At 37.0% G+C, this 25229-nt stretch overlaps 1 long non-coding RNA gene across 1 annotated transcript in view; it reads left to right on the forward strand.

Moving 5' to 3' along the window:
- Positions 1 to 304, forward strand: part of LOC306650960 — a 44183-nt gene extending 43879 nt beyond the window's left edge. Inside the window, exon 2 of the long non-coding RNA XR_013761071.1 lies at positions 149 to 304. This is a non-coding gene — a long non-coding RNA (uncharacterized lncRNA). The remainder of the gene's footprint in view (positions 1 to 148) is intronic.
- The last annotated feature ends 24925 nt before the right edge of the window (positions 305 to 25229 follow it).

Genomic DNA, 25229 nt, shown 5'->3' on the forward strand with positions numbered 1-25229 from the left:
TGACCCCTGATGTGGCTGTGTTTACAGACAGGGAATTTAAGAAGATAATTAAGATTTAATGAGGTCATAAGGGTAGAGCCCTAATCCAATAGGACTGGTGTCTTTATAAAAAGAGGAAGAGACACTAGAGATCTTTCTCTCTTTGCAGGCATTCAGAAGAAAGGTCATGTAAAGAGACAGTGAGAAGGTGACCATCTGTAACTAAAGGAAAGAGGTCTTACCAGAAAGCAACCCTGCCAACACATTAATTTTGAACTTCCAGTATCCAAAACTCTGAGAAAATAAATTTATGTTGTTTAATTCACCCAGGTCTGTGGGTATTCTGTTACAGTAACCCAAGAAGACTAAGTATTAATACATGCTACAACATGTATGAACCTTGTAAGTGTTATACTAAGTGGAAGATGCCACATGTATATATGGTTCCATTTATATGAAATGTCCAGTATAGACAAATCTACAGAGACAGAAAGTATATTGGTACTTGTTTAAGTCTGGAAGGATGAAGGGAGAGAGAGTTGATAGCTTAAAGTAAGGGGTTTATTTCTGATGTCATGTAAATGCTCTAAAATTGAATATGGTGATGGTTGCTCATCTCTGTGACTATCCTAAAAATCATTCAACTGTACACTTTAAATGGGTGAAAAGTATGGGATGTGAATTATATTTCATTAAAGCTGTCAAAATTAATTTAGGTATAAATGAAGAGATGTAAATCAAAATGCCAAAATGTTGGCAATTGTTACTCTAACTGGAGGATACATGAGAGTTAATTTTATTATTCTTCCAATTTTTCCTATAACTGAAATTTTCTACTACGAAAAATTGGACAATATAAAATAATCTCTCCCATGTTTCCCTTCCTGATCACCTCCACTTTTCCTCTCCCAAGAAGTAATTAACATCCTGAATTTTGTGTTAATAATGTACTTGCCTAATAGCTGGGCATGGTGGTGCAGGCTTATAATCCCAGTGAATCTGGAAGCAGAGGCAAGAGGATTGGAAGTTGGAGTCACTCAGCAACTTAGTGAGACTCTGTCTCAAAAATAAAAAATAAAAAGATCTGGGGATGCAGCTCAGTAGTAGACTACTCCTGGGTTTTGAGGTGCTGGGGAGCACCTCAAAAAAACAGTACTTGCTTTTCTTTTACAGTTCTACTACCTATAGATGAGTCCCAACACATTACTTTAGTTTTGCCTGATTTCAACTTTATATCCATGGAGTCATATTTTGTATCTTTTTGTGTTCATCAATATTATGTTTGTAAGTTTCATTCACCTTGTTATATGTAGCTGTATTTCATTCATTTTTGTTGCTATGTAGTATTCCATTGTGTGAATATTTCATAACTTTTTATACTTTCTAGTGATGTACAACAATTTCGGTTATTCCAGTTTAAGGGCTATTAAAAATGCTGATAAGAACATTTTTGTAGCTGGGTGCAGTAGTGTACACCTGTAATCCCAGCAACTCAGGAAGCTGAGGCAGGAGGGTCTCGAGTTCAAATCCAGTCTCAGCAGATTTGCAAGGCACTTAGTAACTCAGCAAGACCCTGTCTCTAAATAAAATATAAAAAGGGGCTGGGGATGTGACTCAGTGGTTAAGTGCCCCTGGGTTCAATCCCTGGTACCAAAAAACAGAGAACATTTTTGTACATGACTTTTGATGAATATATGTTGGGTATATACCTAGAAGTGGAATTGCTAGGTCATATAAAATGCATTAGCTTCAAATTTATTTGATAATGCCAATTTTTTCAGAGTAGTTAAATCAAATTACATCTCCACTAGCAGTGTATCAGAGTTCCTCTTGCTCCACATCCCTGCCAACAGTTGGAATTGTATGGATTTTTTTAAATGATAGTCATTCTGGTAGATATGTGGTGATATCTCATAATGGTGTTAATTTGATTTCTCTGATAAAGTTGAGGACAGTTTCATATGTTTGTTGGGCATTCAGATTTCTACTTTTTAAAAATTTATACTCCAATAAAATAGACAATATTGAAGACATCAAGAAATTTCTAGAGACATGACCTACCTAAACTGAATCAGGTTGTCATACATGATTTAAACAGAACAATTTCAAGTAATGAAATAGAAAACGCCATCAAAAGCCTACCAATTAAGAAAAACCCAGGACCACATGGGTTCTCAGTCGAGTTTTACAAGACCTTCTAAGAAGAATTAACACCAATACTCCTCAAATATTCCATGAAATAGAAAAGGAAGGCACCCTTCCAAAATCGTTCTATGAAGTTAGTATCACCCTGATACCAAAATCAGACAAAGACACATCAAGGAAAGAAAACTTTAGACTAATATCCTTGATAAACATAGGTGCGAAAATTCTCAACAAAATTCTAGGAAATTGCATACAAAAACATTTTAAAAGAACAGTGCATCACAATCAAGTGGGGTTCATCCCAGGGATGCAGGGCTGGTTCGACATATGGAAATCAATAAACATAATTCATTATATCAATAGACTTAAAAACAAGAATCATATGATCACCTAAATAGATGCAGACAAAGCACTTGACAAAATACATCACCCTTCATGTTCAAAACACTAGAAAAACTAGGGATAGCAGGAACATACCTCAATGTCATAAAAGCCATGTATGCTAAACCCAAGGCCAACATAATTCTAAACTGAGAAAAATTGAAATTATTCCCTCTAAAAACTGGAACAAGACAAGGATGCCTCTTTCATCACTTTTATTCGACATTGTCCTTGAAACTCTAGCCAGAGAAATTAGAGAAAAGAAATGAAAGATATACAAATAGATAAAGAAGAACTCAAACTATCATTATTTGCCAATGACATGATTCTACATTTAGAAGAACCAAAAAATTCCACTAAAAATTTCTAGAACCAATAAATAAATTCAGCAAAGTAGCAAGATATAAAATCAATACCCATAAATCAAATTCATTCCTATACATCAGTAATGAATCCACCGAAAGAGAAATAAAGAAAACTACCCCACTCACAGTAGCCTCGAAAAATTAAAATACTTGGGAATCAATCTAACGAGAGGTGAAAGACATCTACAATGAAAATTACAGAAGACTAAAGAAAGAAATTGAAGAAGACCTTATAAGATGGAAAGATTTCCATACTTCTGGATAGGCAGAATTAATATTGTCAAAATGGCCATACTACCAAAAGTGTTATGCAAATTTAATGCAATTCCTATTAAAATTCCAATGACATTCTTCGTAGAACTAGAAAAAGCAATTATGAAATTCATTTGGAAAAATAAAAGACCCAGAATAGCCAAAGCAATCCTTAACAAGAAAAGTGAAGCAAGAAGCATCACAATACCAGACCTCAAACTATACTACAGAGCTATAGTAATAAAAACAGCATGGTATTGGCACCAAAACAGACATGCAGACTAATGGTACAGAATAGAAGACATAGAGACAAACCAACATAAATACAGTTATCTCAAAGGTGCCAACAACATACATTGGAGAAAAGATAGCCTTTTCAACAAATGGTGCTGGGAAAAATGGAAAGCCACATGTAACAAAATGAAATTAAACCTTTGTCTCCCACCCTGCATGAAACTCAACTCAAAGTGGATCAAAGATTCAGGTGCTAGAACAGAGACCCTGTGACTACTAGAAGAAGAAGTAGGTCCAAATCTTCACCATGTTGGCCCAGGATCTGACTTCCTTAACAAGACTCCTAAAGTGTAAGAAGTAAAATCAAGAATCAGTAAATGGGATGGATTAAAATTTGAAAGCTTCTTCTCAGCAAAGGAAACAATCAATAATGTGAAGAGAAAGCCTACGTATTTGGGGAAAATATTTACCACATGCACCTCAGATAAAGCATTAATCTGTAGGATATATAAAGAACTCAAAAAACTTAACACCAAAAAAACAAATAACCCAATCAATAAATGGGCTAAGGAACTGAACAGACACTTCACAGAAGATATACAATCGATCAACAGATATATGAAAAAATGTTCAACATCTCTAGCAATAAGAGAAATGCAAATCAAAACTGCTGTAAGATTTCATCTCACTCCAATCAGAATGGCAATTATCAAGAATACAAAGAACAATAAAAGTTGGTGAGGATGTGGGGAAAAAGGTACACTCATACACTGCTGGTGGGAATACAAAATGGTGCAACCATTATGGAAAGCAGTGTGGAGATTCTTTAGAAAACTTGGAATGGAACCACAATTTGACCCAGCTATCCCACTCCTCAGTTTATGCCCAAAGGACTTAAAATCAGCATACTACAGTGACGCAGCCACATCACTTTTTTAATCAGCTCAATTCACAATAGCTAAACTATGGAACCAACCTAGGTGCCCTTCAACAGATGAATGGATAAAGAAATGTGTTATATATGTGCAATAGAATATTACTTAGCTTTAAAGAAGAATGAAATTATGGCATTTGCAGGTAAATGAATAGAACTGGAGAATATCATGCTAAGTGAAATAAGCCAAACCCAAAGAAACCAAAGGCAAAATGTTTTCTCTGATATGAGGATGCTAATTCACAATAAGGGGCGGGGGTGCTAGGGAAGAACAGAGTTACTTTACATTAGGTAGAGGGGAGTGAAAGGAGGGGAAGGGGTATGGGGTAAGAAGGATGGTAGAGTGAAACAGGCATTATTATCCCATGTACATATGACTGCATGACCAATGTGATCCTACAATATGTACAATCAGAAAAATGAGAAATTACACTCCATTTATGTATGACTTATCAAAATGTATAAATGCATTCTATTGTCATATACAACTAATTAGAACAAATAAAAAATTGAAAAATAAGTAACTGTTTATGACTTTTGTTATTTTTAAAATCATTTTAAATTATTTAAATAATTTTCCAGCAGTTCTGGGTATGTTCCAGATTCTAGAACTCTGAAATCTTTCTTCCTTCTCTCTCTCATATCCTCTGCTACTTTATGGGCTCAATTTTTCATGCTTTTAATGATTGTCATTTGGTGAATTGACTAATTTTTTTTGGAGGGGCACTGGGAATTTAACACAGGGGTTCTTTACCACTAAGCTATATCCCCAGCCCTTTTTATTATTATTATATTTTTAAATTTGAGACAGCGTCTTACTAAGTGGCTGAGACTGACCTCAAACCTGTGATCCTCCTGCCTCAGCCTCTCAAATTGCTGGGATTACAGGCATGTGCCACCACAACGAGCTCTTTTATTTTAATGTGGTCAAGGTTAACAGTTTTTTCTTTTATGGTTAATGGTTTTGTGTACTGTTTAATAGATTTTTCACTATCCAAAGGTTGTGAATATAATTGTTTATATTTTAAAAGCATAATTTTCTTTTTAAATTTAGATTTCTTATCTGCCTATAACTGATTTTAGGGCGTTAATTGAAATGAGTCATATATACTTCTGCCACTCAATTCTGCTTTCTTCTCCTTCTCCTCCTCCTCCTTCTCCTCTTCCCCCCTCCTTCCCCCCTTCTCCTTTTCTTCCTCCCTCTCCTCTTCCTCCTCCCCCTTCTTCTCCTAACTTAAGATCCTCCTGCCTTTGTCCCAAATTGCTGGAGTTACAGGTGTGTGCCATTGTACCCAGGTTCCTGCTTCCTTCTTTACCTTTTAGAGGTGATACCCCACTTCCATTACTCTTTTTGCATTTCTAACCCCATTTCAGCATCTGTTTACCAGAGGTCTTAAAATGACATACCATCGTCTCTCCATTTTTCTGCAGTGCCATGTCTGTCATAAATTATGTCTCCATATATATGAATTTTTTTCTCTTCTCTTACATTTGTCTGTTTATCTACCTGTACCGATGTTACATTGTCTTGTTCACTATAGCTTTATGATATGTCTAGTATTTGGTAAAGCATGTCCTCTCGCTTTGTTCTGCTTCTTCAAACATCTATATTATCCTTTTTTCATATGCATTTTAAAATTAGTTTTTAATTTTCACACACACACACACACACACACACACATACAAGGAAGATTTGAATTGGGATTGCATTGAATCTATAATCGAGGGAAATGAATGGTTTTTGGGGAGGGTGAGGTAACGGACTTTGAATCCTGGTTCTCATGAATGCTAGGCAAGTCTCTACCTCTGAGCTACATCCCCAGCTCTTTTTATTTTGTTTTGGCAGGGTCTTGCTAAGTTGCCCAGGCTGGCCTCAAACTTTTGGTATTCCTGCCTCAGCCTCCAGAGTAACTGCACCACCATACCCTGCTCAAACAGCTTTATAATGAGTCTTTTAATTTTGGATAATGTTTCTCTTTTATATATAGATCTTTACTGCCTCTCAGTAAAGCATTATTAGTTTTCCATGTAGTGGTTTTTCACAACTCTTATTAGATTTTTTTCCTAGGAAGTTTCCTTTAACCTTTAACTTTGAGGTGCTATTGAATTTAAAGAAAAGTTACAATGAGCATATACTCTATACCCTTCAACACACAGAATGCCCAAATGTTAACATTTTACCACATTTGCCTTCTCTTTCTCTGTATATGCTTTCCTGAAACACTTGAAATTAAGTTACAGATATGATATTCCTTTACTTCTAAATAGATTTTTCTATAAACAAAGACATTCTCTTATATAACTTCAGAGCAATTATCAGAATCAGAAATTAACATTAATTCAATACTATTATTGAATGTACAGATCCTATTTAAATTTAAGTTTCATCAATTATTGCACTAGTGGCCTCGATAATAAAAGAAAAACATCTGGTCTGGGGTCCAATCCAGGATCACATACTGCATATAGTTGTTATATCTTTTTAGAATCTTTTTAGTCTTTCGCAGTTCCTCGGCCTTTATGTTGACTCTTTTAAGCAAGTACAGGACAGTTATTTTGCAGACTGTCTCTCAATTTGGGTTTTTTTTTCTCTTTGATGATTCCTCATTATTAGATTCAGGTTATGCAGTTTTGGCAGGAATACCACAAAAATGGTGATGTTTCTTTACAGTGCATCATATTCTCCAATAATATTCGCACATAATGTTAACTTTAGTTACTTGGTTAGGGAGGCCCCTGACAGGTTTCTCCACTGGAAAGTTACATAATAACTTGCAATTAATGCACGTTTTAGATTATAATTAACATGGATCTATGAGAGATACTTTGAGACTATGTAGTTATTCTTTTGCTCCTAATTCCACTTGCAGGGTTTAGCATCTGTTCATGACTTGGTGGTTGCCAAATGGTGATTTTCTAATTCTGTCATTCCTCCTACGTTTATTATTTGTTTTTTTCAGGGGGCGGGTACTGGGGATTGAACTCAGGGGCACTCGACCACTGAGCCACATCCCCAGCCCTATTTTGTATTTTATTTAGAGACAGAGTCTCACTGAGTTGCTTAGGGCCTCGCTTTTGCTGAGGCTGGCTTTGAACTCGTAATCCTCCTGCCTCAGCCTCCTGAACTGCCACAGTGCCCAGCTATTAATTGGTATTTTGCCATAAAATTATTTTTTATTTACCTCAGCATGTACTCATGAGCATTTTTTTTAGTGTATGAATTATAATTTGTTAGTATAATCTATTTTATTCATCAGATTATCATATATGTGGGCAGTAGATATTATTTCAAACTGGCTTCTGTGTCCTTTTGACATGTACCCATCATGTTTTGAGTAGCTTATTATTTTCTGATTCTATGAGTTATTTTTCCTGCCCCAGCCCTGGAAAGAGACATTTATCCAAGTTGTCTGGTCTTTTAACTGAGGAATAGTATTTAGCTACCAAGATCTGGACAGTGGGTTCATTCATTGCTATTAGGACATTATTACTACTAGACCTTATCAGTTGAAAGAGCCAGAAAATATGCAAGTTATATATATACAAGTTACACACACACACACACACGCACACACACACACACACACACACACACACATACATATATTAACAACCATGAATTCACACCGACCATAGTGATTCAAATTCAATACCACAGGCTACATTCTAGCGTTCTTCCTTTCCATTGTGTAACTCCCTTCTATGACACCAAGAAACCTCACCTTCATTATCCATAATATATGTATTTCCTCAATTCTAGAATATACATAACAGAGGTCCAGAATTGTTAAATCATACCACTAAATTAAAAATATATCTACTAACTAGAGTATATTATTCACTTACAAGGCATTTCTTTTTAACATAAGGGTGTTTAGTCAAAATATTGTGCTTAAAATTTCTTGGGTTATTTCTTCTGCTCCTAATCCCCAAAGTGGTTATGTTATTTATGTGAAATACTGCTAGTTCATTGGTTTCTGTTTGTATTCCATTTTGGGTTCCTCCCCTACCATCTTAATAGTGGAATTTATTTAGTGAAAGTAGAATAAAACAAATGATTTGTGTACAGTTTTTGCAGTGCTTGGGATTGAACCCAGGTCATCATACAGGCTGGGCAAGCACTCTACCATTGAGCTCAACCTCTGGCCTTTGTACACTGCTTTTTAATCAAGCAACCTTGCTAATCCTTTACATATTTTCACAGAATTACTGCCTAGTATTTTTATTGTATTCTTTTTTTATACCACCAATTATACATTATTGTATTTTGTTTGGATTTACATATTTTGTTTACATATTTCCAGTTCTTTCTATTTCTTTTTGTGATTTTGATCTTCTTTCAGCAGTCAATTTCTTTTCTTGAAGGACATCCTATATAAGTTTCTTTACTCAACTCTGTGTTAATTTAAAATCGGCTTTATTTCACCATTGTGAATGCAAGATGATTTTCTTGCATATGAAGTCATAATTAATAGATTTTGTTTAGTCTTTGGAGGATATTATTGTACTGTCTTCTGATTTTCATTGCTACTATTGAGAGGTCTGCTAATAGTTTATTTCCTTTGTAGCAGATCTCTTTTCTCTCTTGCTACCTTTTCTTTTAAATTAAAATTGTATTGATAACTGGGAGTGGTGAAGTGTGCCTGTAACCCCAGTGATTCAGGAAGCTGAAGCAGGAGGATTGCAAGTTCCAGGGCAACCTCAGCAACTTAGTGAGACCCTGCCTCCAAATAAAAAATAAAAAAGAGAGCTGGGGATGGAGTTCAATGGTAGAGTTCTTCTAGGGTCAATCTGCAGTACCAAAAAACAATTGTATTTGTAATAACTGTAGACTTACATACAGTTATAAAGCTATACCTTGTACACTTTGTCTAGTTTCCCAATGGTAAAAATTTGGAAAAACAATAATATGATATTACAACCAGGAATTTGATACAATCCATTGATCTTATTCAGATCTCCCCAACTTTACTTGTGCTCATTTTTGTTATGGTCTCTGTGTGTGTGAATATTAAGTCCTATACAATTTTATCACCTGTGTAGGCTCATATATATAAACCACAGTCACAATAAACAGTTCAAACACCACAGGGTCTCTCACATTGGCCTTTTAAATCACACCCATCTCCCTTCTACCCTCTACCTCTGTTTCTAATCTTTGAAAACCACCAATATGTTCTCCATTTCTATGATACTCTCATTTACAGAATGCTATGTAAATATAATAATAAAATATATAACTTTTATGGTTTGGATGTGAGTTGTTCCCCAAAGCTCACGTGTGAGACAGTGCAAGAAAGTTCAGAGGAGAAATGATTGGGTTGTGGGAGTCTTAACCAATCAGTGATTTAATCTCCTGATGGGATTAACTGAGTGGTAACTGAAGAGGTAGAGTGGCTGGAGGAGGGGGGGATTGGGGCATGGCTTGGGGGGATACATCCATATCTGGCCAGTGGAGTCTCTCTGCTTCCTGATCACCAAGTGACCTGTTTCCTTCTGCCATGGTGTTCTGCCTCACCTTGAGCCCTGAGGAATGGAGCCAGTCTTCTATGGACTAAGACTTCTGAAACCATGAGCCCCTAAATAAACCTTTCCTCCTTTACAGTTGTTCTAGTCAGGTCCTTTTAATTACAGCGGTGAAAAAGCTGACTAAAACAATAACCTTTCAGGTTGGATTTTTATTACTCAGTATAATTCTCTGAAAATGTATCCAGGTTGTTGACAGTACCAAAGTTTATGGCTATTTATTGCTGAGTAGTATTCCATAGAGTATATGCGCAAAACTTGTTTAACCATTCTCCTACTGAATGACATCTGGATGATATCAGTCTTTGCAAAAAAACAAAACTATAAGCAATCATGAACAGGTTTTTGTGTGAACATAAATTTTAATTTTAATTTCTCTGGAGTAAATGTCTTTAGTTACTTTTAAAATCTTTTAATTTTGGTACTCTGAATTTCACAATGTGTCTAGGTGTGGAGTTATTTTTTTAGTTATTTTTCTTGGTATACAATATGTTTCCTACATCTGTGAAATCAGGTATTTCATCAGTTTGGAAAATTTGCAGCCATTATTTCTTCAAATATTCTCTCTTCTCAACTCTTTAAACCTCATATATGTATATGTATACATATATATATAAAACATTTTTTTACTATTTTCTAATCTCTTAACTTCTTTCATATTTATCATTTCTTTATCTATACTGTAGTCTAACTTATCAACTCTGTTCTAGTATTACTCTAATATCACAATCATATAAAGACATCAGAAGGAAAACAAATTACAGTTAAATGTCCTTCTAAAATAATAACAAAAATTTGAAAGAGAATTTTAGAAATCAGAGTTGAACAACATATAAAAATGATAATATATCATCACAAAATTAGTATTTATTCCAGAAGCAAAATTTGGCTTAACATTTGAAAACCAATCACTGTAAGTCACCATATTAACAGATTAAACGCATGAAAGGATGTGATAAAATCTATCATACACTCCTGATAAAATCTCTCAGGAAATTGAGAGAACTTAACTTGAAGGAAATGACAAAGAAACTATAGCTAACATCATAATTCATGGTGAAAGAATGAGTTATTCTCCCATAAGATCAATGTCTTAGTTAATCTGTGCTATTATAACAGAACGTGTGAAACTAGGTAACTTAAAAAGAACAAAAATGTATTTCTCACTGTTCTAGAGGCTGGAAAATCCAAGCATAAGGTCCTAGCATCTGGTTGGTACCCTCTTGCTACATCCTCACTTGGTGGAAGGTGGAAGGGCAAGAGGGGATGAATGCTGTGTCCTCACACAAAAGAAGAACAGAAAAGCAAGCTAGTTGATTACTGTGTGAAGCCTCTTTTATAAGGGCCTAATCCCATTAATGAGGGAGTGGCCTCCCTGTCCTAATTACCTCTTTTTTTTTTTTTTTTGCGGTGCTGGGGATTGAACCCAGGCCTTGTGGCACTCTACCAACTGAGCTATCTCCCCAGCCCCCCTAATTACCTCTTAAAGGCCCCATGTGTTCCCTCTCTCTCCCTCTCTCCTCTTTCCCTCTCCCTCCCTCCCTCTCTCTCTCTCTCTCTTTCTCTCTCTTTCTCTCTCTCTCTCTGTACCAGGGATTGAACCCAGGCGTGCTTAACCACTGAGCCACATCCCCAGCAATTTTTTATTTTTTGTTTAGAAGACAGGGTCTTGCTAAGTTGCTTAGGGTCTCTCTAAGTTGCTAGGGTTGGCCTCAGCCTCTCGAGCCCCTGGGATTACTGGTGTGCACCACGGTACCTGGCCTCAGCACTTAATACTATCACACTGGCAATACCTGAATTTTGAAAGGGGTTTATCCAAACCATAGCATTCAGAAACAAAACAAGATACAGACATGAATTTAGATATAGACATACTGATAATAAAGGAAAAATAAAAATAGCTTCAGGGAGCTAGCATCAAGGATACATATTGCTTCTGTTTTAATTCATGTCAGAAGGCTTCATACAGAAGACAGGATTTGAGCAACAGTTGAAAACAATTAGTTAAACAGACAAACTAAAGGCTAGCAAACTGGATACATGATCTGAAGTCTTCATTCTGGAATGAGGAATAGTTGGCCTAAGGCATCCTTCTGCTCCTAGGTTAGGCTGACACATTGTGTATCCTATAACAGCAAGAAGAAAGATGGGAACTACACTGTATTTCAAACAATGGGCCATAGTCAAGGACAAACCCATTTTATTTTATTTTATTTATTATTTGTTTATTTATTTGGGGGGTACTAGGAATTGAACTCATGGGCACTTAACCACTGAGCCACATTCCTAGCCCTATTTTGTATTTTATTTAGAGAAAGGGACTCGCTGAGTTCCTTAGTGCCTCACTGTTGCTGAGGTTGGCTTTGAACTCAAGACCCTCCTGCCTCAGCCTCCTCAGACTTCCCAGCTGCTGGGATTATAGGTGCACATCACCACGCCCAGCAACAAATGCATTTTAAAATTCAAGTTTTTAGCTGGGCATGGAGGCACATGCCTATAATCCCAGCTGCTCAGGAGGCTGAGGCAGGAGGATTGGGAGTTCAAAGCCAGCCTCAGCAATGTAGCGAGGCCCAACTTAGCAAGACCATGTCTCAAAATATGAAATAAAAGGAGCTGTGGATGTGGCTCAGTGGTTAAATGCCCCTGGGTTCAATGCCTGGTACTAAAAAAAAAAAAAATCCAAGTTTTTCTTACCTTTCTGATATGCGTTCCTTCTCTACCTACTGCTTCTCTAAATGAAACACATTCATTCTCTAAATGAAACATAAATATTTCTTAAAAATCCAAGTTTTTCTTACCTTTCTGATATGCGTTCCTTCTCTACCTACTGTTTCTCTAAATGAAACATATTCATTCTCTAAATGAAACATAAATATTTCTTAAATATTGCTATTCCTAAAAGTTGTGTTCCAAGACCTCTATTCTCCATATCCTAGAAAATCTCCCTGTGTAATCTAATCCACTCTACTGTTTTAAAGTATTGTGACATCTTGCACATTTTTCTCTTTATACTAATTACTCCCCCAAGCTTCAGATTAGAACACACAATTTCTCAAAGGACATCAGTACATAGATGTACTACTGATATCTCTAACTGAAAATATTCAAAATTGCATCACAGTTGATGCCAGAAATAATGGTGTCAACAAAGAATTCTACATGAGCAATGAGAAAAGTGATAAAACTGCACAGAATCAACTTTCTTTTTTACATTAAGAAATTAGTCAAAGGCTTACAGGAATCAGGGAGTGTTTATTGAAGAAAATAGCTCATTTTGTGATAAGAACAACAAGCTGTATGCCCACCCCCTTGTCTGCAGCTCTGCAGTAGCCTTGAAAACTGACATATCACAGACCAGGAGCCTGGCAACTACTGGAGGAGGCAGACTAGGGTTAGAGCTCCTTCAAAGTCCTATACCCATATAATTGTCATTATTTGACCTGTGTGTTGGTTTCCTGGAAGATTCCATTCACGAATCTTTCTTAATTTGATCTGACTCAGAATTTGCCTCTTCACTAAGGGTGTCTGTTGAAAACAGTAAGGGGCAGTTGTCTAAAATTGTAGGTCACTGGGGAATTGGATAAAAGTTGGGGCAAACAGTATAGGCTGACATAAAGACTTAAAATGGAAAGTGGGGAAATGAAAGGTCCCTATGGGCCTTGACAAATTTGGATGGACTGCTGGGAACCTAGAAGTATACACACATACAATGGACTATATGGGGGCTTAGAAAAAAATGAAGTCTCAAAGCTCTCTCTTCAAGCTGACTCTGAGGCTTTACATAAGCAGGAGATGAAGGTTAAGACAGAGTTTTGAGTTGTCTAGATGAGTGTTGAGTGCCTCCAAATGAACACAGAGCTCCCCGATAAAGCCTGAGATACTTATTAGCTTCAGGCACTTAAAGACATTTCTTTCTAATTCTTCTCTGATGACCAAGATAGCCAAGCAGAGATTTCAATGGTCACAAATGACAAAGAATACAAATTTTATGGAATTGCTCCAGTAGGTCACTAAATAAGCAAATAGCAGCAATAACAAGAAAATAGCAATAAAAACCCTATGTCAGGCATGGTGGCACACACCTGTAACAGGAGGAGACTGAGACAGGAGGACTACAAGTTTGAGGCCAGCCTTGGCAATTGAGTGAGACCCTGTCTCAAAATAAAATTTCAAAAGGAGCTAAGCATGTAGCTCAGTGTAGAGCACCCCTGGGTTCTCATATCACACACACACACACACACACACACACACACACACATACACACACATACACACACACACACACACACACACTACCATGGGCTTAAGAGAAAATTTAATTCCAAAAATTTCAACAGGTTAAAAATCTGAGCTCTACAGAGAAACAACAAACAATGCATCATATATGGGGCATGGGAGAGATAGTTAATATGAATTGTCCTTGAGAAAGCCCTGACACTGGACTCACTACACAAAAACTTTAAATGTTTTATCTTAAATATGCTAGAATAAAGGAACTTATTTCTACAGACTAAAGGAAAATATGATAATGATGTCTCACCAAATAATTTATCACTAAAAAGATAGAAATTATAAAGATAATAAATTAAAAGTGTGGAGTTGAAAAGTACAATAAATGAAACAGAAATTCACCAAAGGAATTTGACAGCACAATTGTCAGAAGAAAGAATCGGTGACCTTGAAGATAGGTTAGTTGAGATTATCAAATAAATATAAGGGGCAGAAAAAAAATGAAGGAAAGTGAACAGAGACTCAGAAACTTATTGGACATGACCAAGCATAGGCATACAACATAGGCATAATGATAGATCTAGAAGGAAAGTAAAGAAAGAAGGGAGAGGAGATTATATCTGAAGAAATGTCAAACAATCATGAATTCACTGAAACAACATGGATCTACTATTATGGTTTAGATGTGGTATCCCCTAAAAACTCACATGTGAGACAATGCAAGAAGGTTCCCAGGAGAAATGATTAGGTTATGAGAGTCTTAATCCAATCAGTGAGTTAACCCCCTGATAGGGATTAACTGAGTGGTAACTAAAGTGGTAGGGTGTGGCTGGAGGAGGTGGGAATCAGGGCTTGGCTTTGGGGTATATATTTTGTGTCTGGAGAGTGGAGTTTCTCCCTCCCTTCCCCCACCCTCTCCCTTTCCTTCCTGATGATGAGAGCAGCTTCCCTCTGCCATGCTCTTCTGCCATGATGTTCTGCCTCACCTCGAGCCCCGAGGACCTCTGAAATTGTGAGCCCTCAAAGAAATCTTTCCTCCTCTATAATTGTGCTGGTCAGATCATTTAGTCGCAGCAGCAAAATAGCTGACTAAAACATTTACACATCCAAGAAACGAAATGAACTCTAAGTAGTATAAATTCAAAGAGTTCCATACCTAGACACACCATAATGCAACTATCAAAAGACAAAGAAAGACTTTTGAAAGCAGCAAGAGAAAAGTGACTCATTGGACAAGGATTGTTCAGCTGATTTCTATCAGAAATCATGGAGGACAGAAGGTAGTAAGATGATATATCAAAAGTGCTAAAATAAAGATTGCCAACTAAGAACTCAAGATCCAGCAAAACTATTGCTTGAAAATAAAAGAGCCAAGCACTGTGGCACACACCTGTAATCTCAGTGGCTCAGGGGGCCTGAGGTAGGAAGATTACAAGTTCAAAGCCAGTCTCAGCAACTCAGCAAGAGCTTGTCTCAAAATTAAAAAATAAAAAGGGCTGGGGATGTAGGTCAGTGGTTAAGTGCCCCTGGGTTCTATCCCTGGTACCTCACCCCCCCAAAAAACCTGAAACAAACCGAGAACATTCATTGGGGTCAGACCTTCCTACAAGAAATATTATAATGGGAATTTTCAGACTGAAATGAAAGGTCACTAGACAGTAACTCAAATCAACACAAATGAATGAACCAGTAAATTTAATTATTTAGGTAAATATAAAAAGTGATATAAGTGTATTTTTTTCTGTTACTCCTTGATCATTGCCTCTTCACCCCATTGGTGAGGGATCAATCCCTAACTTATGGTTATGAAGATGATTGAACACATGACACCTGACACTGAACAGATGAGATTGATGGCAGTTTATTGGTCACATATACTTGTAGCCCAGGGGAGGAGGACACCATGTGTCATGCAGGACTACAAGGGAGTTGTACTTGAGAAATGAATGAGAAAAACAGTATCTGTGGGAGGCAGATGTTGTAGCTCAAGAGGTTTCTCACAGAAGCATGTGATGGGCTTATTTGAATAATTCCATGGACTGACAGGGAATGACACCCATTACTTAGGGATAACTGTGGTTCCCATGATAAGGAAGTTTTTTTTGTTTTTGTTTAGGGGATATTATCTACAAGAGCAGAGTGGGGAAGGGAATTGTGGTTAGGCTATTTGAGGCCCTCCTGAATTTTCTGCATGTCAAGGAAGCACTTAATTTTAGGACTTTAGTCACAATTAACCACTTAATATTTTGACATCAATTTGAATCCTGGTGATGACTGAGATTCTTGGAGAGCAGAAGTGCCTTTCTAGGAAGTGAAGTAGGCATCTGATCAAGAGGAAGAGGGCCACAGGGAGGGATGGTCATCAAAAAACATGAGCATTAGAGATGCCCCTCTTTATTGCCAATAAAGGCATTTGAGGGACAGGTTTGGCATTTTTGGAGGAGTACATGTCTCCAGGGGGCAGGAACTTAGACTAATCAATACCTGTGGACTCAATGGGAGTTCATTTGCTACTTTGCAACCTAAATAAGTATTCTCTGAGAAGCCCATTGTGCTTTCATTTAAACCTGGGGGTCTGGGGCAGGGATAGAAGTTTCACTGAATGTCTTCTTCAATAGTTTGGCATTATGTACTCAGAAGTGAAATGAGTGCCTTTTCCACTATTGGTAATGTCTGGGACTACGAAAGGGATAAGAAGTGTTCTGCTGAAGCCATATACTGTGGCCTTAGAATTTGTAGAGACACATGTGGCCTTGATTTATATTTTGAGTATCTACGAGGTGAGAGATTACCAGAGCTCTTTATCCCAAAGGAGGCAACTTCAAGGCAATGATCCAAGAGAGCATAAAAATGTGCAAGGAGGACTGGTTTGTTGGTCAGGGCATTCAATGTTAAGATGACTGCCTGAAGTGCAGCCAATTGTGCTGACTCTTGGTCACATTCTTTTCAAGGCCATTTCTGGTTAAGGGATGAAAAGTAGCAACATTCCACTGAACTTCATCACATATGGTGGAGGATGTCACCCATAAAATACATGAATTCCCATTATTGATAATTTAATTGATCCTAAAGGGGTCCCCAGGTAACCATGGGTCTAGGAGAGGATCGACTCCCTCCAGCATCATGGCAACTGGTAAGGGACTGAGGATAAAGAGGCCAATCCATCCTACAGGTGGGGGTTCTACTAGAGGTCCCAGGTTTGGCTCTATTCTGTAGCAAGGAGGTATCAATAACTGTGCTGGGCTTGTGGTATGCTGCTTCCATGACCCAGTGCATAATGGGCAACCGGATATAGAGGATTGTAGGTGCAGGGGTTGCAAAAAGTCTTGATTTGTAGGAGAGGTCAATATTTAGCTAGTAATTACTGCCCTAATGGTGTATGGTACAGGCTGAGAAGGAAAGCTTCTTGCATCAGAAGCCTATGGAAGTCAGCTGTGGTGGCACAGGCCTGTAATCCCAGATACTTGGGAGGCTGAGGCAGGAGGATTGCAAATTAGAGGCCTATCTGGACAATTTAGTGAGACCTTGTCTCAAAATTAAATAGAAAAAGTAGGGGGGAGCCTGGGTCTGCAGCTCAGTGGTAGAACACTTGCCTAGAATATGTGAGGTCCTGGGTTCAATCTCTAGCAACACACCACACACACACACACTCACACACAAACTATGGACAACTTATGGTCTATAAGCTCTAAGAGGAGGTTGCTAAAGCTTCTATGATAAACAAGTCTCTTAGGGCACAAATAGGAGTGCCTATTGATTTCAATTTAGACAGACTTTAGAACTTTTGTTAGAGAAGGTGCCATTCAAGGTGGGTGATTTGCAAGTAATAGCATCAGTGAAGTTAAGTAACATTTATAAATGAGGAATATGTTCCTTCCAGGATCTAAAATGTACCAAAGGACATGATTGCTCCAATGCTGTGGATGATTAAAGGATCAATAGCTGTTTCTTTTTTTAAATTCTTTTTAGGTATACATGGTAATAGGGTGTATTTAGACATATTATACATACATGAAGTATAACTTCCCATTCTCGTGGTTGTACATGATGTGGAGTTTCACTACTTGTGCTCATATACTAACACAGGAAAGTTATGTCCAGTTCATTCAACTCTCTAATCCAACGAGTCTCTATTCTCCCCTCCACCCACTGTGTGCTAGTATCCACTTATCAGAGAGAACATTTGGTCTTTGGTTTTCTGGGATTGACTGACTTCACTTAGCATAATAATCTCCAGTTCCATCCATTTACTGGCAAGTGCCATAATTTCATTCTTCTTTTTGGCTGAGTAATATTCCATTGTGTATATGTACATTTTCTTTATCCATTCATCTGTTGAAGGGCAGCTAGGTTGATTCCATAACTCAGCTTCCATAGCTGTTTCTTAACAGTATCTGGAATGAATTAGCCCTTGATTTACCAAATAATTTTCAGGAATTTAACATGGCTGGTGAAGACTCGCACTGTGTGGGAACAACAGGCTATCCCTTACTTGTGAGCTCCTTTATATTTTTATAACCTTAATAAATGTGTCAAATGAATCTCTCTGGAAAAGGATGTCATCAATGTAATGTCAACCTGTGTCCTTAGAGAAAGATGAATGCAGTTAGGATCTTGCCTGCAAAGAACCTGTGCAATGGCGAGGTCTAGTAAAGGCATATTGTATCCTCTAGGAGGTGAAGACAAACTGCAGTTGGGAGACTGTTGAAATATACATTGAACAGAACATGCTACCCAAATGTATAATAGCAAAGCATTTACCAGTTGCTGATTGAATGGAGTCAATAATTCCACTGAGCATTGGGATGAGGAACTTAATGGTTAAGACCACCACTGAGGTTGCAGTTAGCTACTATGAGGCACCATTCATTCTTTTAAGATCAGGCCAAACTGGGATGGTAAAAATAAGAGCAGAAAGAGTAATCACCCCTACACTAATTAGGTCTTACATAATATGGTTTAGTCCTTGAAGGACCTGTTTTAAGTTTTAGGCCTTATTAACTATTTTAACTGAGGGATATATGATATCTCATTTAGTGGAGCCAAGTTTTAAGTGTCAAAAATTTCATTTAACTTTAATTTATTACTCATTGGGTCTGAATGTTCGTGCCCATTATAGGATATTTTAGGGTAATGAGTGCTATGACCATGAGAAATTTAGGCAAATTCTGATGGTAAAAGGGAAGCATACCTATTTGTCCTCTATTCTATAGCCAGTAATTCCCTTAAGATTATAGGGGGTACCTTGTTTAAATTTAATGGGTCCCCAGATAGAACTGTAACTTGAACCCCAGTACTGATTAAGTCTGTGGAAGTTTTGCTAATTGGTGCATTTCAGAAATGTTCATGTTAATTCAGAATCTATGGCGCAGAGGCACAAAAGCTAATCAGTGCCCTTTTGTCTTTTTGCTGTATAAATTACTTTAGTAAAATTTGGATTTCCAATTGTGTCAAATTGTAGACCTCTGTTTCAGTTTGACTTTTTCCCTGTAACCCTGAAGACAGAACTCTTTTTGTTGCAATGGAAGTATAATTAATAGAGTGATACAGCAGAAAAGCTTTAGGCCCACAATTCTACCATGGCCCTACTCTTTTTCCTACATGACCTTCCCTTTCCCCCGCTTTTCTCTCTAAAATTCCCTCATACTAATTTAGATTTCTGTTCGTGTGAAGTCTCTGTTTGTAGTGGTTATGGGACCCTGCAGATTGCCTCACAGGTAGCTGCTTCCTCCAGGGCATGCCTGTCTTCCCAGGGTCACAGTCCATATCTGGTAAAATAATTTTGTCTATGGCTTTGAGGAAACCATCAATCCCTGTTGTCACAAGATCAACCCTTTGGTGTGTTGGTAAACAGTGGTGCTAGGCAAGTCCCAGCACGTTGGCTAGGAGTTAAGCATTGAGAGAGCAATTGAATATAAATTTCTCATTTCCATTTTTAAAAATGGTTGGTGTGTGGGCCATGGGCCACCATAAATATGTACCTCAATATCTTTGGAAGTCAATACCTTTGGGAGTCAGGAGAGCACACACAAAAGCAGCAAGGGAAGCAGCGTTCTGGGAGAGAAGTAAGGTTGCTTCTTGCCAGCTCACCCATGACTACTGGACAACTGTTAGGGTGCCATGCTTAATTATCCCTAGGGTGGTGATCTCCTTTCCCACAAGTCACACAAAGGGCTGTTCCCAGGCCATCCTGGCCCAAACAGCCACTGATAATAATGAGGCTAGACATAGTGACCAGAGAACTCTAGTGCCATTATTGGTGGGATTCAGGTGCCAAGTGGCAGATGGTAAGGCAGAATTTACTCAGGACCATCATGATAGTTGTATGGACTACTGCAATGGGGTCTTGAGGTGTATAAAAGAGATTGGGATTAACTATGAATGCAGCATAGAAAATGAGAATTTATAGCAAGGAGCAGGGTGAGGGTCAGTGGATAGAAAATTACGAAATGGAAACGGCAGGGGTAAGGGGAAATTCTGGCTAAACTGCCCTAGCAAAATTCTTGCCAAAGACAGGATAGGGTGATAAAACATCACCTGGGGGAAGGTGGAGAATGAGGAATCCTGTTAGACATGGAGAGTGATCAGATATGAGGGATATGAGGTTGGGAGGTTCTGGATAAATGGACTTAGCAGTATTCTTGTTAAAATTGAAGATGAATATGGAAATAAAAAAGTCAGCCTAGTTGAAAGTGAGTCCTGAAAACCCTAAGTAGAGTTTCCTCAGTGAGAGAATCTTTGTTACTACTCAGGGAGAAGCAGGAGCTGTGCCTGATAATCGTTTGGTTAAAAGACCTTATCTATTTAGGAAAGTAGAGAGGAAAGGGGAATTTGCAGTTAGGCCAATTTTACCATGTCAAGGTAGCATATAATATTAATTTTAGGCCTCATACCACATTCCTTTGTTGTTGTTGCTGTTGTTTTGAATTTAAAAGACAGATGCACTTTTTTATAATATCTTTTAAAAAGTATGTTTTAGTTGTCAATGACCTTTATTTTATTTATTTACATGCAGGGCTGCGAATTGAACTCAGTGCCTCACACATGCTAGGCAAGCACTCTACCTATGAGCCACACCCCAGTTCAACAAATATACTTTCTGAGAGCAACTTGCACAGTCCTTCTGAGAATGTTAACCAAATTACTTCCATCAGCACTGAGCCAGGAGTAGGGATTGAAGACATCATCACAGATGCCTAAATCAACTATTTTAATAAATTGATTATCTGTTGTTAAAAAAACAAAAAGACAACCTCATAAACCAATCACAACAAATCTGTGTTGACATACATATAATGTGTAAAGATGTAATTTGTATGACCATAATAGAACAAAGGAGGGGAGAAGGAATGGCACTGTACTTGGAACAAAGTTCTTGTATAATATTGAAATGAAATTGGCAGGTATTAATTTCAAAGAGATTTTTTTGTAATTTGATATGTTAATTGTAATTCCCAGGGAAGTCACTAAGAAAATAACTCAAAATATAGCAAAATAAACAACAAGGGAATTAAAACGGTAGACCAGAATCTATCCATTTAACAAAAAAATAAAGCAGTAATTAAGAAGTTGGTGAACAAGAAAGATCTCAGTAACTCAGGAAGCTAAGGCAGGAGGACTGCAAGTTACAGGCCAGCCTCAGCAAATCAGCAAAGCCTAACCAACTTAGTGAGACCCTGCCTCAAAATAAAAAATAAAATAGGGCTGGGAATGTAATTCAGTGATCAAGTGGCCCTGAGTTCAATCCCAATACAAAAAGGAAAGAAAAGAACCCCCCACACAAAACAAACAAAACCCCCAGCAGATATAAATTCTACCTTTTGCCTATTAAATTTAAATAAATAGATTAAGTACTATTATCAAAATATAGAGATAAAAGAATAAATTTTAAAATGATCCAATTATATGCTGTTTACAAGAGACATGATTTGGATTCAAAGACACAATTATGTTGAAAGTAAAAAGATGGAAGAAGATATAGCATGCAAACAATAGCCAAAAGGGAGTTGGAGTGGACATACTATCAGATAAAATAGATTTTAATACAAAAATTGTTACTAGATACAAAGGACATTTTATAATTATAAAATTTTCAATAATTCAGGAATATTTAATAAGTATAAACATATATACACCTGAAAACAGACCCCCTACTATGTAAGAGCAAAAACTGTCAGAACTGCAAGGAGAAAGACAATGCAGCAATAATAGTTGAAGACCTCAATACTCCACTTTAAATAATGGATAAAACAATTAGACAGTAGATCAACAAGGAAGGAGAAGACTTGAGCAAAACATAAACCACCTAGAAATAACAGACATCTGGGGCTGGGGTTGTGGCTCAGTGGTAGAGTGCTTGCCTAGCATGTGTGAAGCACTGGGTTCGATTCTCAGCACCATATTAAAATAAAAAGCCCATCAACAACTAAAAAGTATTTTTTTTAAAAAAAAAGAAATAACAGACATCTATAGAACATTCCAACTCCACTATAGCAAAATACATATCCTTCTCAAATACAGATGAAGCATGGCCATAAATCAAGTTTAAATATATTAAAGAAGGCTAAAATCATACAATGTACATTCTAGAATGAAATTAGAAATCAGTAATAGAAGGATCTTTGACATATTCACAAATATGTGCAAATCAAACAACAAACTCCTAAATAATTAATGGATCAAAAAAGAAATCACAAAGAAAATTGGACAATAGTTTGAGGTGAATAAAAAACATCACAATATCCCAAACTTATGAGATGCAGCCAAAGCATTGATTATAGGGAACTTTACGGTTACAAATGCCTATATTAAAATGAAGAACAATCTCAAATCAATTACCCAAACTTACACCTTAAGCAACTGGAGCTGGGTATGGTGCCATAAGCATGTAATGCCAGCAGGAAGATGAGGCAGAAGGATTGAAGATTTGAGGCTAGTCAGAAATTTGTTGAGACCCTACCTCAAAATAAAAAGGTCTGGAGTTTTAGCTCAGTGGTAAAATGGCCCTGATTCAATCCCAAGTACTGCAAGAAAATAAAGAAAAAGAAATTGTAAAAAAGGCAAACTAAACCCAAAGAAAACAGTGATATCATTCCCCAGTACTTCCCCTTTCCCTCCACTCCTCCCTCCCCCAGTTCCTTTCCTCTACTGATCTCCCTTCAATTTTCATGATATCCACCCCCACCTTTCTTTTTCTTTTTCCTCTCCAGCTTCAACATATGAGAGAAAACATATGACCTTGACTTTCTGAGTTTGGCTTATTTTCCTTAACATAATGTTCTCAAATTCCATCCATTTTCCTGCAAATGACATAATTTCAATTTTTTGTAGCTGCAAAGAACTCCATTGTATATATAGTCCACATTTTCTTTATCCATTTATCCACTGACAAATACCTGGACTGGTTCCATAGTGCAGCTATTATGTATTGTGCTGCTATAAATATGGATATGTACATATCACTGTAGTGTACAGACATTAATTCTTTAGGATAAATACCCAGGAGTGGTATAGCTGGGTCATATAGTGGAACCTCCATATTGATTTCTATGGTAGTTATAATAATTTACAATCCCACCAACAGCGTAAAATGTTGCTTTTTCTCCACATCCCCTCTAGCATTTATTATTGTTTGTCTTCTTGATGGTTGCCATTGTAACTGGAGTGAGATGAAATCTCAGTGTAGTTTTGATTTGCATTTCCCTAATTGTTAATGCTATTGAACATTTTTTCATAATTTTGGCCATTCATATTTTTTCTTTTGAGAAGTGTCTATTTGGTTCATTTGCCCATTTATTAATTGGATTAATTGTGGAGTTTTTTTGGCAGTTAAGTTTTCTGAGTTCTTTATATATTCTGGATATTAACTCTCTTTCAGAAGAGTAGCTAGCAAATATTTTCTGCCATTCTGTAGGTTCTTTCTTCACATTCTTAATTGTTGTCTTTGTTGTGCAGAAGCTTTGTAATTTGATGCCATCTCATCTATTAAGTCTTGGAATTATTTCCTGAGCTTTACGAGTCCTATTAAGAAAGTTGTTGCCTATGCCTATATGTTGGAGTTATGTTTTCTGCTAGGAGTTGCATCATTTCTGGTCCAATTCCTAGGTCTTTGATCCATTTTGAATTTACTTTTGTGCAGGGTGAGAGATGAAGACCTAGCCTCACTTTTCTACATATGGATGACCAGTTTCCCCAGCACCATTTGTTTAAAAGACTGTCTTTCCTCCAATGTATTTTTGGCACCTTCGTCAAGGACCCGATGATTGTATCTGTATAGGTTTGTCTCTGTGTCTTCTATTTTGTACCATTGGCTGATGTATCTGTTTTTGTGCCATTACCAAGCAGTTTTTGTTACTATAGTTCTGTTGTATAATTAGAAGTCAGATATTGAGATGTCTTCTGTATTGTTTTTTTTGTTTGTTTGTTTTTTGGCTTAGAATTGTTTTTGCTATTCTGGTTCTTTTATTCTTCCAAATGAATTTTAGAATTGCTTTTTTCTAGTTCTGTGGAGAATGTCATTGGTATTTTGGTGGAGATTGCATTGAATCTGTATATTGATTTTGTAGTATGGCCATTTTAACAATATTAATTCTACCTATCCATGAATATGGGAGGTCTTTTCACTTTCTTGTGTCTTCTTCAATTACTTTCTTCAATGTACTATAATTTGCACTGTAGAGGTCTTTCACTTCCGTGGTTAGGTTTAATCCTAGGATTTTTTTAAAAGCTATAGTGAGTGGGATTGTTTTCTCAATTTCTTTCTTAGAAGATTCATTATTGTATATAGGAAAGCTATTGACTTTTGTGTGTTGATTTTATAACCTGCTACTTTGCTGATTTGCTTATTAGCTCTAGGTATCTTCGGGTGGAGTTTTTGGATCTTCTAAGTATAGGGTCATAGCATCTACAAACAGTGATAATTTAACTTCTTCCTTTCCTATTTTTATCCCTTTTATTTCATTCTCTTGCTCTGACTAGAACGTCTACTACTATACTGAATGGGAGTGGTAAGTGTGGACGTCCTTGTCTTGTCCCAGAATTTAAAGGAAATGCTTTCAGTTTTCCCCAATTTACTATGAGGGTGACTTTTGGTGGTTCATATGTAGCCTTTATGATGTTGAAGTAGTTCCTTCTATCTCTGATTTCTCCAGCATTTTTATTGCGAATTAGTGCTGAATTTTGTC

The sequence above is a fragment of the Sciurus vulgaris genome (genome assembly GCF_902686455.1).
Source record: "Sciurus vulgaris genome assembly, chromosome: X".
Lineage (NCBI taxonomy): Eukaryota > Metazoa > Chordata > Mammalia > Rodentia > Sciuridae > Sciurus > Sciurus vulgaris.